The sequence below is a fragment of the Stegodyphus dumicola genome, chromosome 5 (assembly GCF_044657685.1).
Source record: "Stegodyphus dumicola isolate Sdum_Otavi_A_Nest chromosome 5, ASM4465768v1".
NCBI lineage: Eukaryota > Metazoa > Arthropoda > Arachnida > Araneae > Eresidae > Stegodyphus > Stegodyphus dumicola.
The window spans coordinates 145,146,305-145,164,589 of record NC_140772.1 but is presented as its reverse complement, the minus strand read 5'-3'; the positions used below and the strand labels follow the sequence as shown (position 1 = coordinate 145,164,589).

The 18,285-nt window shown below is 32.5% G+C and overlaps 2 long non-coding RNA genes and 1 pseudogene across 4 annotated transcripts in view; 2 read left to right on the top strand and 1 right to left on the bottom strand.

Annotated features, from left to right (window-relative positions):
- Positions 1-18,285, bottom strand: part of LOC146997269 (cullin-5-like) — a 572,661-nt pseudogene that overhangs the window by 524,916 nt on the left and 29,460 nt on the right. The window lies entirely within an intron of this gene.
- Positions 3,389-18,285, top strand: part of LOC146997266 (uncharacterized) — a 261,762-nt gene continuing 246,865 nt past the window's right edge. The window contains exons 1-2 of one of the 2 annotated variants that reach the window (XR_015040971.1): positions 3,389-3,407; positions 3,798-3,932. This is a non-coding gene — a long non-coding RNA (uncharacterized LOC146997266). Of the gene's footprint in view, positions 3,408-3,743; positions 3,933-18,285 lie in introns of both variants that reach the window. The other variant, XR_015040970.1, reaches the window with a different exon arrangement.
- LOC146997267 (uncharacterized) overlaps positions 14,076-18,285 on the top strand; it is a 247,059-nt gene continuing 242,849 nt past the window's right edge. The window contains exon 1 of the long non-coding RNA XR_015040981.1: positions 14,076-14,276. This is a non-coding gene — a long non-coding RNA (uncharacterized LOC146997267). The remainder of the gene's footprint in view (positions 14,277-18,285) is intronic.

Here is an 18,285-nt window from a genome sequence, read left to right as displayed (position 1 = left end):
ATACCCTTTCCACCATTGCTAAATGATCATTCAACCTCTCCTTCCCAAAACTTGAAAAGTAGATATGTGTTTGTTTAAATACGGATTATTTTTTAAGTAAATTAAACAAGTATCAAACATGTTGGTAAATACCAAAATTTGAATAAATGTTCTTTTTTGTATTCATAAACTAAATCTAAATACTTAATACGTAAAGAAAAGGTGGACTAAATTACTCTCTGAAACTTTGAAATTCCCCTTAGGGCTATTCCTCCTGATTGAGGATCCATAGTCTAGCCAGAATTCGTTTTTAATAGTGACTAAATATACAGATAATTTAATTTGTCCCACTTTTCTTATACTAACTTTTGTCACAGAAACTTCGGATTACGTGCATGTTTTTTGAAAATAAAAGACACAAATTTAAAAAAAAATATATGTTTAAAATTTGATGTTGAATTCAAAAACAGTTATTTGGTAGCCAGACCTAATAAACCTAAGAGATCAAATTTGAAGTACACCTTACTTGTTCTTACTAACTTCTGCTTAATGAATTAGAATTATTCTTAGAAAAGAACCTGAAAAACTGGTGAAACATTTCATGCTAGAAAACAAGATATTAGAAACTTTGAACTCATTCAATAGAAGAAAAAAGTTATTCAAAACGTAACTCCATAACAAAACATTTTTTTTCTACTTGATCGTCAACACATGAGGCTTTTAAGAAATACCTCCTACAAGATATGTGGCCACTATTTCTGTGCTGTCAGAATATGAAATTCGTATAAGGAAATCAATGCACTTCGAGGAGAAGAAAATGACCTTAATTTGATAGTTTTTCTACCTAATAAATTTTTACATGTTATGAGTTTCTTTTTCTTAATCTAGGCGAAATAATATTCAACACGTAATAACAGCATAAAACCCACAAAAGAAGTGTTCCAGTGAATTTTCAGTTTCTAAATGCTGTTTAAATTTGCTTCAATCAAAGTTTTTGTATATAAATAATTACGGTAAATTGAAATGAACTGTTTTTTAAGCGTTTACAGTTAATCGAGTAATATAATATTTTTATTGAAATAAAAATTATTTTTAATGTGCAAGATTACTTTTCTTACAACGCTGGGCTCATGGTTCTTAAATCCTCTTGTTGCTAAGTTCAGAAACCTGTGTTATTAAAATTATTCGAATAGTTTAACTTTTATTACGGTTTCATATTTTTCATTTTAACTTTCACATGGTTGCGTTTTCAACCATATGAAAGTTAAAATGAAAAATATTACTTGTACGTAAATTTTAATATATGTAATAATTTAATGTTTTTAGAAATAGTTCAGTAGTTTTACTTTTAAACAATGGCTTTGATATAACAAGCATGTTTAATTAGTTCATCAAAAAGTTGTTAGAGACACTATCAAATCAGGAACTAGCATATTTTTCCACTCTGCAGTTTTACTGCAAAAACAGTGAATTATCCCTTTAAAAATGGTTAAAAAATATTTAATTCCTTTCATTTTCCAATTATTGAAATTTTTAAAATAATTGAAATTCTAACTAAATCCTTAGACAAAAGGTTATTCAAGAACTATACTAAAGAAATGTAAGAAAGGGGTTAACTTCAGTTACAAGCGGAATTTCAGATAATGTTATTTTCTAGTAGGTAACTAACAAAAAACATTTAAAATCCTCTTTAATTGTTCTCCTGCCACACCCTCCCTTCTGAGGCCTTCTTTGGCGCCCCAGGTTCCATAGGGAATAAAGCAATTAAGCAAGGCTCTCCTCTCTTTAACTGCTTTTTCACACAGCTGGGGGCAAAAGAAAAGGAAGGCAATGGTTTCCTGCCTGAATAGCCAGCGGCCAGTTAGAAAACTACATGACAAAAGCCCACAAGACGAATGCCCACTTAAAACCAGCACACATTTTCAGGAAATCCAAAATAACTATGACTTCCTGAAAAATTTTACGAGTAATTATTATGATTAAAAAAATTAAATTTCAAGTGGGAATGAAATTAATTTATGTAAAATCCAAGTTGTCAAAATTTAACTGGATTATTTGAAACCATGCTTTTTATTCACCATTAAAACGGTGTTTGCGCTTAATCATAATAGAATACTGTACTTTTATTTTTTTTTCGTTAAAATGAAAGTTCGGCTTTAATTCTCCATATTAAATTCATATAATGCAAAATTTTCTGTAGTGTTAAATTATTCATAAATTATTCTCTGTATATGATGAAAATTTACATACATATTATACTCCTTATAATTTTGTAGAATTAAAATAAGCTGTGTGGCCAGTATTCCCTTTCACCTCCCTTTGTCACACTTATACAAAGGCACTTCCATTTCTTGCGTAAATATAAAAACAAAGATACATACATGTATATGTTTTTAATTATATTATTTTGATTGACTCTCTGTACTATATATATATATACGAATTTAATTCAGCCGGAGACGAAAATGAAATGTGTTCCGCTACTTAAATTTATTGTTCAATTATTTCTTATTCATTTATTTTTTATTTTATCTCTATTCATGACGTATATATCGGTGTGGGTTTTTGTTAGTGTGGACTTTTATCAGCGTGCCCTTCTATCTATGTGGGCTTTTATCTGTGTGGGCTTTCATCAATGTGCGCTTTCATCGGTGTGGGTATTAGTCGCGTGGGCAATTATCCCAGTGGGGTCATTTTTGTGGGCTTTTGTCGTGTGCACTTTCGTCCTTTTGTCTGGTCACCGCATGGACTTTATGTATTTCCTTCACAATGCATTTTGCTGTGAAATGACAAACATTGTACAGTTAATAATTAAAAATAAAAGTATGTTTTGACTAACAAAACTAAAGAAAGGAATATTTATACATGATTAATAAAAATTAATTATTCATGTAATATTATATCTAGAGTAAGGTACCATCCTTATACTCATTATTGGAATTGTCGTATATTGATACTTTGATACCCCCCTTACTTTGTTTAAAAATTTGAAATTAGATTCCATTTACTCAAAAACCAGTATTATATTTATTTGTTCCATCTGCTTAGTTACACTTAAGTGATTAAAGTTCTAGTCATTGTACAAGGCATATATAATAAATATGTTTTTCTCCTATCTAAAATATCTATTTGTAAAATATCTTTTGAAGTAAATCTTTTAATTATAATAATGATTAATCTTTTATGTGGTAAGATTATGTAAATTATGTATGGATATTAGATTTAAGTGACTGAAATTTAAAAATTTCAATGGGAAAGTGGTGTTTACTTGGAATATTCCCATGATTCTCGAGTTACCTGGAGTCTTGTTAGACAACAATGCTGCATAAATGTACTAGACCGTTTGGCAGATGAAGCTACTATGTATTTTTCTGCATTGCATGGAAAATAGAGGTGTGTTCTTATACCTGTTACCCATCATCTGGCTCGTAAGTATGAATAAAATATTAAGATACTTATTTATTGATCTATTATTTATTGAAAAATATTTTTATGATATAAATCCAGATGTATTGCATAGTTACAAGAACTATCTATTAGTTTTCATGTTAGTTCTAAGCTTTATTGTAAATTTTATTTTTTTACTTTGAAAAAGAATAATTGTGATGAAATATTATATTCTGGACGATTATATATCTCTAAACCACAGAATTTATAGCAGCAATTTGCCATCAGTGTCAACATTAAAAAATCATTATACTGAATAATTCACCTTATAGCTGTAAACTGCTAATATTTTGATACAATTGGACATATTATTTTAGGATATGTCTCTTAATCTTCTCTTAACTCGTTCCATACTCAAATCATCCCCTTAGAAGCTAAGATTGAGAATACTCGTCTCCTCAAGCAACAATTGGATGCTGTACGAGTCGCATCGGACATGGACCAGCATACACCTCTTACGGCAAAAGCAAACTGTGATACATTGAAAGTACTGGAGCCCCTTAAGGGTAAGTGTGTTTTTAAATATCTCAGTATGCTAAAAAAACCCTTAGATAGCCTTGCTAATGCTTTTAATGATAATTTTAAGTTAAATATAAAAAGAAAACAACATGAAATCTCGGATAATTCAAACGCTAATTCTAACCACGAGGATGGTAAGCCCATAAGGCATACATACGTATAGTATATTTTTCAGTTGCAATACCTTATTACCACTGAGAATTTTTTGCGATTCCCAGGACGCCATAATACAGTCAAAAAGTCATTAACTCAGACACCCATAATCCGGAATGATCTATAATCCGGACCTCAAAGCTACAAACTTTCTGCGCATGCGTCGCGTTTACGTGTGCTCGTAAGACCTTTACGGCTGTGACTTTGCCTGTGCACATGCGCATAATACGTTTACGCATGCGCGTTTAACGTATAACGGACGGTATAAGCTGAGCTAAAATTATCTAATTCAGTTAATGTTGCAGATTGCGTTGTTCCTTAATCTTCGAATTGGATCAGGCTTCTTATTTTTTGCAGACTGTTAGAGCAATTTTATAAAAGTAAGCTTGAACTTTCGATTATGTCAAACAGAATTTCCGATATATATTTACTAATATGTACAGGATCTACAAAGCAAAAGTATGTTTCGAAGTCCATTAAACAAAAAGTGGAATTGCTGCAAAAAATGGAAAAAGGCATATCCTTTGTTTCTTAACCATTCCGAAATCTGTTTATCAATTTCATGCTGCTCTGCGGGGGGGACATCGCAGCGCGCAATGAACTGGAAGTTGATTTGTCAGCACTATCCTTATCTTCAGGACAAATGTTTTTATTTTATTCGGCTTATAATTCCTTACTAAATGTAGTATTTCATCTCGATGTATTCCATCTTTGATATGATTTAAATCAAATTCCTTGTCATTATAAATATCACAAGTACACATCAAATAGTTTTCTGGTTGCAATTTTCTAATTTCGACTATGCTTAATGTATGCTTTACGCATGTGCTTGTTGAAAGAAATGTTTAATAAAGTAAACAAATAAATATTAAGCTTTTTTTTTGTAAATTTTGATACCCTTTAGATCATAATTGTTCTTTATTTCATAAATAACGGTTTCATATTTTTAATTGTATAATTTCTGCATGCCATCTTACCAGATTTAAACTGATGATCTATAATCCGGAATCGCCAAAGTCCCGACGAGTCCGGATTAACTACTTTTGACTGTATTTACAAAAATTCTGTGGAACCCAATAAGTACTGCGCAAATCCGACACATGCGTGAGTGAAACTGTCAATTTTTTCTTTTGTACACTTGCAGTTTTAGGTCACTACATTTAATTTCTAATTTTAAGACATAGAACAATGTGAACATTTTAAATAAGTAACAGATGAAATGACAGCGTCACGTGCAAAGCAAGAAAAATGAACGTTTCTATTATAAAATGAAGGCGTCGAAACGGATTCATTTTTTTTTCTTTGTCTGTATTGCCATATCTATTTTAAGATGTATTGTATTATGTAAAAATATTTGGTAATTGTAAAAGTATTATAATAAATTAAAGAAATATCAAAACTGCTAAAATTCTAGGCAACCCCCTGCTGCAAGTCCAGCGACTCCAGTTTAAGAAACCCTGGTATAGACAGACAACCCGGCGAAATTACGCCCTAATTGAGATACAGACATAAAACTTATATCAAAATGATGGGGCATGCATTTGCAGTTGAAAGCAGCAAAACGCATCAAAATGGATCATTAACTTTCGAGTCGTGTGATTTCAAAAGCATTTTCCTACAACTTGCATTCTATTTGAGATGCAGATATAAAATTTGTGGAGCATGAAATTGCTATTGAATGCAGGAAACCGCATCAAAATCGGACAATCGGTTCCCGTGTAAAACAGATTTTAAAAAACTGTAATTCTTAGAGATGCATCAAATTTCATTGCCATGAAAAATATATTTCGTCCTCTGGACCCTGAAAACGATACTAATTATGTCCAGAATGCAGTTAACACTGTAAATCAACGAAGCACTTCAAGTCAAAATTTACCTACACCACCACAACCAAAAGTTGTTCCTCCAGTCAAAAATTCTACAATGATATAACCAGGGCAAACAAGTCCACAATACCAATTTTAAATCATATCAAATCCGAAGAACACAGGAAAAGGCCTAAAACCATCCTCAGAGACATACAATAAAGGTTTTTGATAAACGTTTAATTACTGTAAAGGCCCTTATTTTTGCAGGCCGTAATTTTCACAAAAATGAATATATCGGTGATTTCGCGAGTTGAAAATTTCACGAATTTTATATGAACAGAACAGAAAGTTGAAAAATTTTAAAAGTACTTAAGTAAAGTTGGGGGAAAAAAAAAGTATTTCGCAAAGCTTTGATTTTTGCGATTACGACGGGCTCACGAAAATAAGGGCCTTTACACCAGTTTAAAAAAGACCCAAAAAACTAATTAATTATTCTTTAACTAATTATTGTAATATACCTAATTGCCTAGCTTAGCACCAAAAATTGGGAAAATTAAAATTTTTATTCCTATCGGATCACTAATTAATATTGAAGCAGGCTTAATTTAATTTTTCCATCATGTCCTCTACCCCCTCATTCACTCAGCCATCCCTTTAAATTAGTATGGATTGAAGACAAGAAAGAATTTCAACCAATCACAAAAATGCTGGTGGAAAAAATTGAAATAAGTGAGAGATGGAGCGCTTAACGAGGATCCTTAAGCGCTCCATCTCTCACTTTGTAATCACAGTTCAACAGCTTTCGGCCATGAAGGCGGTAGCTATCATAATCATACCACACACTTTACAACCAATCACGTTCGTCTCGATCTAGTTACTCAACCGTAAACCACACAAGGATTTTTCGCCGATTTAATGGCTATATCCAAACTAAACAATAAAATTATCATAGGTAGAGACTTTAACTCACACCACAAAAATCGGAACTGCAGAAATGATAATTCAAATGGTCACATTGTTAATCAATTTGCCTCAACGGCCAACTTTACTGTTGTAGCTCCCTCCTACCCAACATGCTATAGATCTGCAAGCATTATTGAATTTTTCCTGCTAAAAAATATTTATCAACCATCAAGGATAGAAAGATTACGTGAACTATTCTCTGATTATAACCCTGTTTTAATGGAGGTGAATATCAGTAGCTATAGTACATCACACAAAAGAGCCTTTATTATGAACTGGGTAGCTCTAAACAACACTCAGTACCCGTTACCCGCGATACACAGTGAAGACGAGTTAGACGCAGTTATCGAAGATTTTACTAGCACACTTAACCGTGCTCTGAAAAATAGCAAGGCGGTCCCGTTGACTGGATCGTTGACCAGAGATCCTGCTATTAGAGAACTTTTAGCTAACAGAAAGAGAGCTAGAAAAATATGGCAGAGGACCAGATGCCCAGAAGTTAAGAGAATTTTAAATCGGCTGAATCAGGAAGTCAGTACACGCACAAAACAAATGGTCTAGATATTTAGAATCACTCTCTACTGATGATCATGTATATGGAAAGCTGCTTCTAGATATAATAGATGCTACACAAATATTCTGCCCCTTAATGGCCCCTCTGGGATCACATACACAGAAACTGAGAAAGCTGAGTCACTAGCTGATCACTACGCTACTCAGTTTTACATTAACATCTCACACCCAGACACAGAACGCACAGTTAGTTACACTAACAATTTATACTTTTCATAACCAAAAACAGACAACATCCGTCTTGCTAAACCTTCGGAAGTTAACACCGCCACCTCCATACCTGTCCCTTTCAATGATGTTCGATCGATTATTGCGGCTTCCCCGCTCTCTCCAGATGAGTATGCGATGAGAATCGCTACTCAGACTGAATCTGCTCTCATCTGTAAAGAGTACTCGTCCCCATTCATTGTCTCTCCAATTCCGGTGTTCCCGGCACCACAGAGAACGCCTTCTCCGATGGGCAGGCGTTAGAGGTACACACCGTACAGGGCGTCGTGCAAACAGACCACCACCCTGCAGTCTTCTGGCCACGGTAAAACGCGATATCTGTCGTCCAGTCGCCTGCGTCGTGTGTCTAGCGATTTCTCCCGCTGTCTGCCGCCTGTTTCTTCTGGCCTGTAAGGCAATATACCGGTCATCTGCAGGTGTGGTTCCTCGTGAACGACCACTACTAAACCCCCGGATAGCTGTTCCTATAGTTTTAAATTGTCTCCAAAGTCGTGAAACGATGCTGTGAGCAATTCCGATCTCTGCAGCCACACTTGTCACACAGCGGCCTTCCTCCAACTTCCCAATGACCTCGGGTAAAAGCATCCAGATGTCATCTAACAGATTGATTATTCGCCATTTCTCGCCGAGGCAGCAACTCAGTGTGATTTTAACTGCTATACGGTGTGCAATCTCTTTGCCAGAAATACTGATCTTTCACCGAGAACATGCTTTATACAACTCAGACACTCCCCCATTATGTCTACCTGCATATCTGCGCAAGTGCTACCGTAGATCACCTTACTTAATCTCGGGATTGGTCTTTCTGTCCGCTCTGCCTCTTCGTTCAGCTGATATGCTAATTTTTCGACTTTGTCCTTAATTTTTGCACACCAGTGTATTTCACGTGCTATACACAGGATAAGGTACAACCCAGGAACCTGGAAATGATGTGTGTCTTTGTACCCTTCTAAAGGAGTATGGATTGAAAACAGCCTAGGCCTTCCCCGTAGCACACTGTAAATCACACTTCACCCAATAGGATTACTCCTCTGCCAGCCAACAGAAGTTCAACAAGCTCCCGCCTACCACCTGACTACTGAACCATTCAGCCTTGAATACTCGAGGAGAGGGGGAAGAAAAAAGAAGAAAAGGGCTTTTTCTTCTCTCTCCGCCCCCGATTGCCTCTGCTGCTCACACTCCAACTAGCTCTAGGTTTTAACTTCAAAACTCATCATCTTATATTTGCTGCAAACTCTGCCATTACTACTGATTATAATGTCACAATTGCTTTCATTTCATTTCACTGCCATAACTGCTCTTCGAATTTTTATTTTTACGAACTTCAGCAACATTATTTCTTTAACATTCGTAAAAGTATTAACTTACTACACTGGGATAAGGCTATGCCCAGGAACCCACTACAACTGAACATTAGTTCATCGAGGAAGGGCATACTCTAAATGAAGCTGCAGATGTCCAAATAAAAAAGGAAAAGAAAACCTATTCACAATAAATTGTTTCAACAAAGGAAACGATTGTGTGATTTTAGATGACAGTCGGAGAGTATTAGTATCAAATATTTTATTTCATCATACCACCAACAAATATTTTCTTTTGTTTCAGAAGCCCATCAAAAACTTACATGACAGCAAATGCAAATCTAGTATAAATAACGTTTATGTTGCTAAAATAAATTCTGATTTCCAAAGATGGCCTGTTTCTCGCATTGTTGGTAAATCATGGTTGATGGGCATTAAGAATGGTCTTTCCTCTAATTCACTGGACACACACAAATTAGCAGCACGTTGGTGTTAATTCTTTTTAATTCTGTATTAAAATATACAACTTTAAACTTAGTTGACATATGCGGCATTTGAAGTGCAAATAATAAAAATTTTTCTTAAATACTATGCTTTGTTGCTTATCTTTTAGAAATTTAAAGACCTGGAATTCTGCAATTCTGAGTAAAAAATGAAAATAAAAAACAATTAACACCAACAAAAACTTGTGGTAACATGACAGACAAATTATTACAAATACTACAAAAGATCATGCCTTTTCATTTTATTTAACCATATGTTAAAGCAGTATTCTTTATTAGACCTGGAAAAGTTAGAAACAGGAATATATTTTACTACAAAAACTACACGACAATTTTGAAATTAGAAGCTTTTCTGTATGAATTCCACTCTAAAACAATGCAAGTGCAGTCTTGACGATAAGAAAGTCAAATTTATTGAAATTTAAATTTGTATTTCCATTTTAATTTTCATTTTCCTAAAAACATTTGTCAACTTTGCAGGATTTCATCTTCAAGTATATATGTACAGACATTTAAAGTTCTGATGTATTAACATCTCGTGGAAATACACCTATCCCTCGATTTATACAGTACTTACCTGTTTTACATGATTTCAGTTTTACACAGTTTAAAAATTAACAGATTTCAAAAACTTAGTAAAATAGTATTTGCTGCATAAATGCAAATACATACATTTGAAGTCATTTTTTAATCTCATTTCTTTGGTAACACTGGTGGCAACAACAAGGATGGGGATTCCCCGTGTTAGGGGAATCTCAATAGTATGTATATGTATTTCATAACAGTAAAATTTTAAATTATATGGTTCACGCGAACTAATGCAGTATCAGTATTTTAGCAGCAAGGATTACATCATTTTTATCTACATATCTGAATGTTTACTAGCAAGTTTTCAACATTTATAGTTTTTGTGGCATTTTTTATAATTTATGTAAATTTTTTAAAGTATTATAATGCCAAAACGATTTTTAAAAAAAATCAAAAATGAAATTAGAAGCAAAAATTAAAATATTAGATCATCTATGTAATAGAGAAGGAGTAACAAATGTTGCTAAATTTTACTCCATGAATGAAGCCACAATAAGGACAATTAAAAAAAAAAAATGAAGACTCTACTAGAAAAAGAATTAGATATGGGTAGAAGACGAAAATTTAAAATGGATTCCAATTGATACTGATGCTATTAGAAACAAGGCTTTAAAAATTTATAAAGCACTTAAGAATCGGTCACTATCGACTTTGTCAGATGAAAAAAAGCTATCTTTTTCCACAAGTCATGGTTGGTTTGAGAGATTTAATAATATTTAAACAAAGGCATTCTTTACATAATCTAAGATTGAAAGGAGAAAGTGCATCTGCTGATTCGAATGTAACAACAATATCCAGCAAAATTTGCTGAAATCAATTGCCACGATCTCCTACATTTCTGATCAGATCTTCAATGCTGACGTGTCTACGTTGTTCTGAAAAAAAAAAAAAAAAAATACAGTCAAAAGTCGTTAATCCGGACTCGTCGGGACTTCGGCGATTCCGGATTATCGATCATCAGTTTAAATCTCGTAAGATGGCATGCAGAAATTCTAAAATTAAAAATATGAAACCGTAATTTATGAAATAAAGAACAATTATGATCTAAAGGGTATCAAAATTTACAGAAAAAAAAGCTTAATATTTATTTGTTTACTTTATTAAACATTTCTTTCAATGTAAGTTGTTTAAGTTGCTTCATTTTATGTGATACTAATACTTTCTCTTTAATTCTATAAACAGACATAATTTCTTTTCAGTTAAAAAGTTCTGCTGTTCAAGTCCCGTTAATTGCTGTGCCGAGAATACCGACTAACTGGTCAATGGAAATTTTTTCGTTTTCACTAACCTCTCTGTCACATTCTTCATGTCTTTATCCATTTTTTTCAGCAATTTCACTTTTTGTTTGTTGGACATTGAAACATACTTTCGTTTTGTAGATCCTTTGGAAGTTCCAGCATCGGAAATTCTATTTGACATAATCGAAAGTTCAAGTTTACTTTTATAAAATTGCTCTTACAGTCTGCAAAAAATAATAAGCGGGATCCTATTCGAAGATTAAGGAACAATGCAATCATTAACATTAACTGAAATAGATAATTAGATAATTTTAGCCTACACCATCCGTTATACATTAAACGCACAGGCGAAAACATATTCTGCGCTTGCTCACACGCATATGCGCAGTAGTCAAGTTCTTACGCGCTCACGTTAAACGCCTGTGCGCATGTACTAACGCGGCACATGCGCAGAAAGTTTTTAGCTTTGAGGTCCGGATTATAGATCATTCCGGATTATAGGTGTCCGAATTAACGACTTTTGACTGTACCTTGCAAATCAGCTAGTGGTCATAAGGTAGTGAAAAGTCATACAATTTTTTTCTGTTGCAATGCTTCAGGCAATTATATAATGAAACCATTGGTTATTAACAAATCAAAAACACCATGTTCATTTAAAGGAACAAATATAAATAACCTTCCCTTTTATTGGATGCCTAACAGGAAAGCATGGGTCACTGCCATAAGGTTCAATGAATGATTTCTTACCATGTTTGTCCCAGATGTCAAAAATTATTTAGGTAAAAAAGGATTGCCTTTTAAGACTCTTCTTTTAATAGATAATGCACCTGGTCATCTTCAAAATTTACAACACAAAAAAGTAGAAATAGTCTTTTTGCCCAAAAAATACAACTTCTTTATTACAGCCATTGAATCAAGTAATATTTTCTGGCTTTTACAACATTGTGTATATCAAACAAACCTTTAGGTATATTTTAGAAAAAATGGAGAATAATGAATCTTACTCTTATGGATGCTTGGAAGAAATTTACAATCTTAGATTGTGTTGGACTGTCATATACTCAGATTAAACAATCAATGCTCAACGCATGCTGGAAAGCAATACGCTGGATGTTGCTAAAGATGAGAATGATAGATTACCATTAGAGTGTGAATATTCTCAGATCACTAAATTGGCTCAAACTGTAGTAGGAGAAGGTTTTGAGGATTTAGCTCAAGCATATATTAAAGGAATAATGGTTGATGAAGAACTAAATGAGGATGAGTTAGTTAACATGATTCATGAAACAAATAAACATGATGAAGACCAATCTGAACCAGCTGCATTCACAGCTAAAGTCATCAGTGTAGGACTTGAATTGGGAAGAAAATTAGGTAATCATTTTTTACAATATGACACAAATGTCGAATGAAATCTCCGATTCCAAGGGGAGCTTAGTAAGTGTTTAAATCTATATACGGATGTTTAAAAAGATTTAGGGGAACAAAAAAACAACAGGCAATTGTTAATTATGGATTTCATCATGAAGTCTAGTCGATGTGAGATCTCCCCTAATTTATCATCTATTGAAGCAGAATCGTATCACGAATACTCAAGTGATGAAAGAGACATCATACCAATCAAGAAGAAAAAACTAATAATTCATGAAAGTGATGTCAGTCCAAAATCAACTCTAAATATGAGAATATTTGTAGAAATTTCCTGTTCTTTCAATTCGAGCCACAATTTTTCATAAATGCTACATACTTTCATTACATTATCAGGTTGCATACTTCTGATGTCTGTGTAATTTATTTAATTGATGATGTAATTTATTTAATTGATAACTAAATATACTCGATTATGTTTTCACAAGGCTTGCTAATGTTTTTTTAAATAACACGAAAATAATCATGCAATGCAATAAAAATAGAACATCACTTTCCTGCCTCAGAATATACTACTAATAACAGGTTGTTTAAAGAGCAAAATATACAAAATTTAAATTAAATAATTATTTCCTTTTACTCAGTTGAATATGCATTTAATTCATAAACATGTATATGCAGATAAAATGAGCTATGTCAATAAAGTTCTGCAAAGAATAATGAACGTGATCCTATTAGTTAAGTGTTGCAACTTTATTTCATATGAAATATTTTCTATATAGTCATTCCTTAAAAGTAGTCTCTGAATAATTAAACCAATTAAATTTGTTTCTAAATGTACTTGGGTTAATTGATAAAAGCAAGGCTTTTTTTTAAATGGCAAGCTGATTTTTAATTGATTTCATACTTAGATACATCATTATACATACATTAATAAAATAAATAAAATTCTAATTATGTTAGGGCAGTTTCCATTTTGCTGGTGTTTACTAAAGAAAATTTTACAGATAGCATTTTTAACAAAAACGCTGTTTATGATCATTTAAGATTTAAAAATAAATAAATAAATAAATAAAGAGAGAGAGAGATTATTTTGTAAGTATTCATCAAGAATATTTCTTCCAATTTATGTTTTCGAAGAAACGCCTTTATTACACCAAAGTAAAAAAAAATTATCCCTCTACCAAAACTTAAATCTGTATCGATTAAAAAAGAACAGTAATGCGTATTTAATAAGAACACAGGAATAAATTGTATTAAAACTCAAATCTATTTGTAAATTGTTCTTCTCTAAACTTATGCTTTGAACCTGAAATATTTTGAATGAAATAGTGCTTTTTTATTTATTTTAAGACTTGATCTATTTTAAATTTACCTAAAATACCTAAAATAATTATTTTAGCTTTTCAAGAGTTTCTTTTACATTGCTGAATTTGATGAAGGTGTACAAACGGTGCCAAATTCTTGGTTTTGGGCTGATATGGATAAATGACATATGTAATATGAAAAAATGAATCAAACTGAACAAAATGATTGCATCACATCAAGCCCCAGATTATTGAGAACTTTGGCAATTTCACCGGGTTCTCTAAATTTTTGCATCGACAAGTATGATATTTTCTATAATTATGTGTTCTTGTTGCTCATTTTTCTCACTGTATAATTTAGAAAGCTGAATAGAACATGGAAAATGCTGTTATGAATGACATCAGTACCAAAATATTTTTAAAATATAGTAACATCTCCATTTTTAGTACTTTTATCCATAAATTATTAGTACGAGTTGGTAGTTTGGTTTTTGAATCTTAACATTATTTTAATTACCAGTCTAGTTGTTTAAAAATAGGAATGCATGTATTAAAAAATTCAAAAATTAACAATCATATCAGGATATAATATATATTTGCTTTAACATTTAACTGCATTTTTTTTATACAAATTTGATGCTCTCAAAATCTATTCGGTCACCTTAATTTTGCAGTGGAAAAATAATGAAATAGTATAATCCTACAATTCGAAACCATAAAAATTCTATTTGATTTATTTATTGAATAAATTGTTGCAAAATATCTGAAATTTGCAGAATTTTATAAAATAATGTAGCCATGACTGTTAATTTAATTTTACATCAAATATTTCGATAATTATACATGAGCAAATAAATGCTGCTAGAACATTTAGATGTTTAATCTAACATTAAACGATTATTTAATTCATTCTTTTTGCTTTATGTTAAATTATTGTTTATGAGTGATAACGGAAATTTAAAATTTTCAGTGAAAAAGGCATAGAAAAGTTAAAGTTGGCTATGAAGTTTTCAGACATCGAAAAGTGCAGAATTTGGTGCGGAAACAACAACAACAACAAAAAAAAAAAAAAAAAAAAAACACTAGCGATTTAAATTCTCCGATTCTTCAGATGAGTAAAAAAAGTAAACAAGTAAAAAAGTACTATAGTAAAAAAGCTAGCAGAGCTGTGCTTGCCATTGCTACCAGAGTGCACACAAGGAAAATATTTTCAACCAGAATTTTCTGCATCTGTTTTAGCTAGTCCTCACTGCAAATCTGAGGACTAATACTCCAAAAGCAGGCTCATCAGAAAGACCCAATAAAGGTTTTGTACTGTTGCATTCCTGTACAGGTTCATGCAATTTGGAGTGATTAACGATGACACTTAATAAACACACAATGTATTTGCCAGTATTATTCAGGACATCTCCAAAAACATGTTTACAGTCGTCCAAAAACTGCGACAAGCACATTGAAACAATCAGCAACAGAGCCTTTAGGCTGTAACAGTGAAGACAGCTTCACAGCAAAGTGCTAGAGTACAGCTCCCGACTAGGTTCAGTCTTCTCAGAACTCGACGTACTGTCGAGATTCTCGACGCTACAACTCGCGATGCACTCCACAATAAGCACTAGAATACAGCTTCTGACTCAGTTCAATCGTTCTTGGAGCTCAAAACACTCCAAGATAAGACTCGATGATGCACTAACTCGCGATACATTAAGAGACTCTCTCTACGCACTCCCCAATCAACTCAATACTAGACTGAAAATCAACTCGATAGACTCGAGATACTACTGCTACTCCGCATACAGGCAGGGTTTATATAGCTTTTAGCATGCATTCGAGAACATTCTAAGTCAAACCAGTAAGAACTCATTCTAAATGGTTCTCCATCCGTCTACGGCATATTGCCAATTTCGCTGAAAGATGTTGCCAAATGGGTGATTTCTCGCCAAATCTAGCAAATCCTAAACCTGCTTTGTGGGAAATCTATCTTACCGCAGCTGGAAATTTTTTAACAGTAACTTTCTGAATTTGCCAATAGTCAATTTTTTAAAAGTGTTCTGTTTTCAGGTTTTTAGAATAATTATGTAATAAAGACACAATAACACGCCGAATAAATACTAATTCAGAAGTCAAACAACAAAAATCAGCGTTATATTTACAAAATTTTCACAGTAAACAGTCACTGTGAAAATTTTGTAAATATAACGCTGATTTTTGTTGTTTGACTTCTGAATTAAATATGTAATACCCTGACCTTTTCCCTTCCGCAGAACTTCAACATCTAATCTTAAAAAATTTAAATTCTTTATCAAGTAGATTACAAATATTGCAAGAAAAGGTGGAGTTGCTGAAAACTCCTAACTGTGCAATCAACCGAAAAATTCAGAATTAAATATATTCCAATTAAAAACTGAATTAGAACTTCAATTTTTAGAGAGAATGTTTCTCAACAACATAGCTCCTGTGGTATTGTAAAATAATATTTTACATTAATCCTAATAGTTTTTTTTTTTTTTTTTTATTTTATTTTGTTTACTTTTTGCACACATTTTCATTTTATAAAGTAATTTCTGTTACGTTTTTGCTTAAATGAAATTTTCTATTTCAGTATTATCTTATTTTCTTTACATAAAAACTAACTGCAGAAAATGTACTAAAATACAAATATGGAACTGAAAGCAATGAAAACATTATGATTTTATAAATAAGTTTCCATTACATTTGCATTTTATTTTGAGGAAAGTTAGATTTCTTGAGTGTTCTGTGAAGTTGAAATAATTTTCTTAAATGATAGAATAAGAAATCTTGTTGGTTATGCATTTATAGATTAAAGTCAATTTTTATTTATATATTTATTTATTTAGGTCAATGAATTGAAACATATTAATGTTAAAGGAGACTAACGTAAACATATTAATAGTAATCGTAACAAATATTTTGAAGTGATGTCGGACACGCTAGCCGAAGAGTACAGTTGGGTAAGTGAAAAAAAAAGGGGGGCATTTAAATCCCTGAAGTTATCATAGGTTATTTTACATAAGTCAACATTTATAAATATATTTTTATGTACATCATCATTTACAAAATATCTTGATAATTTACATTACGTATAATATGAAATCTGCCAAATTAAGTCACACCCAGCACCCGTAGCTCTCAGCCTGAGTCAAATCTTAATTATTCAAAAAATCGAATAAAATAAGACCAGACTTCCATGAATAGTGCATAGTGCTACTAAATGCATATGTGACCATCCCAGAAGAAATAAAGCAGGTAGATATTAGCATCTGGAAAGATATCCCAATGCATGAAGGAAGAGTAATATATTTAGTGTATGAACCTGTTATGTCAAGAAGACTTTAAATGAATTAGAAGACAACATAAAATAGCAGTTTTATCTGATCGCAAATGTTTAAAATGTTATTTAAAATGTCTAACTTTTTTTTATTCTTAAAATGATGTTTAATCCTCATTTGTTCTGCTATTTAATTTTTATGATGTATTGTTACTTAGTTTGTTATCTATCCATTTGTCAGTAATTGAGCTGAATTAAGTAAAGCTTTGTTCTTTTACATTATATTTTACCGCTCGATCAGGCTGACTGCCGTACCAAAGCACTCGGGTTCGAATCTCGAAAAAGGTTCGGGGGTTGTAAATGCATAGTGTCTGTGCATCATGGGGGCACCCAAAATATGCTGCAAGCCGAAAAGTTCTTTCAAGAAGCTGATCGTAGGGAAAGAGAACTTGAAAATCCTTGGACTCGTCCTCCGTGTGATAGTTGCATCGCAAAAATGTTATGGTTTTTAATTAATTGACTTTCTGTTTAAATATGCAGTAATTATAATTAAAAATTCACAAGTAAATTTTCCATTTAATGTATTTTTTAGAGATAGTGCAAACTCATCTCCCTGCAACAATTGAAAAGAAAGGTGCTACTATAACAGTTAATCTCAAAAAGGTTGGTGGGTGGTAAATGTATAGTGTCTGTGCAGCATGGGGGCACCCAAAATATGCTGCAACAAAGTTGCTACTACACTCATGTCCATAAATTAAGGATAATTCGGAGTCACGCGGAAATCGAACTCTAAAATATACTAAAATATCACCTGTAACATCACAACACACATCTTCAAGAATCATATGCAAATTTTAGGAAGTAACCAGATGACACCGATGGTACTTCACAATGACGAGAATGTAAGAAAGTGATATATAACGAATACAGGCAAAGAAGTAAAATTGTTCGCAGGCACTTTATAAGCATTTCAGTGCAATAACCAAATAGTTCGCAGGGGCTTTATAAGCATTTCAGTGCAATA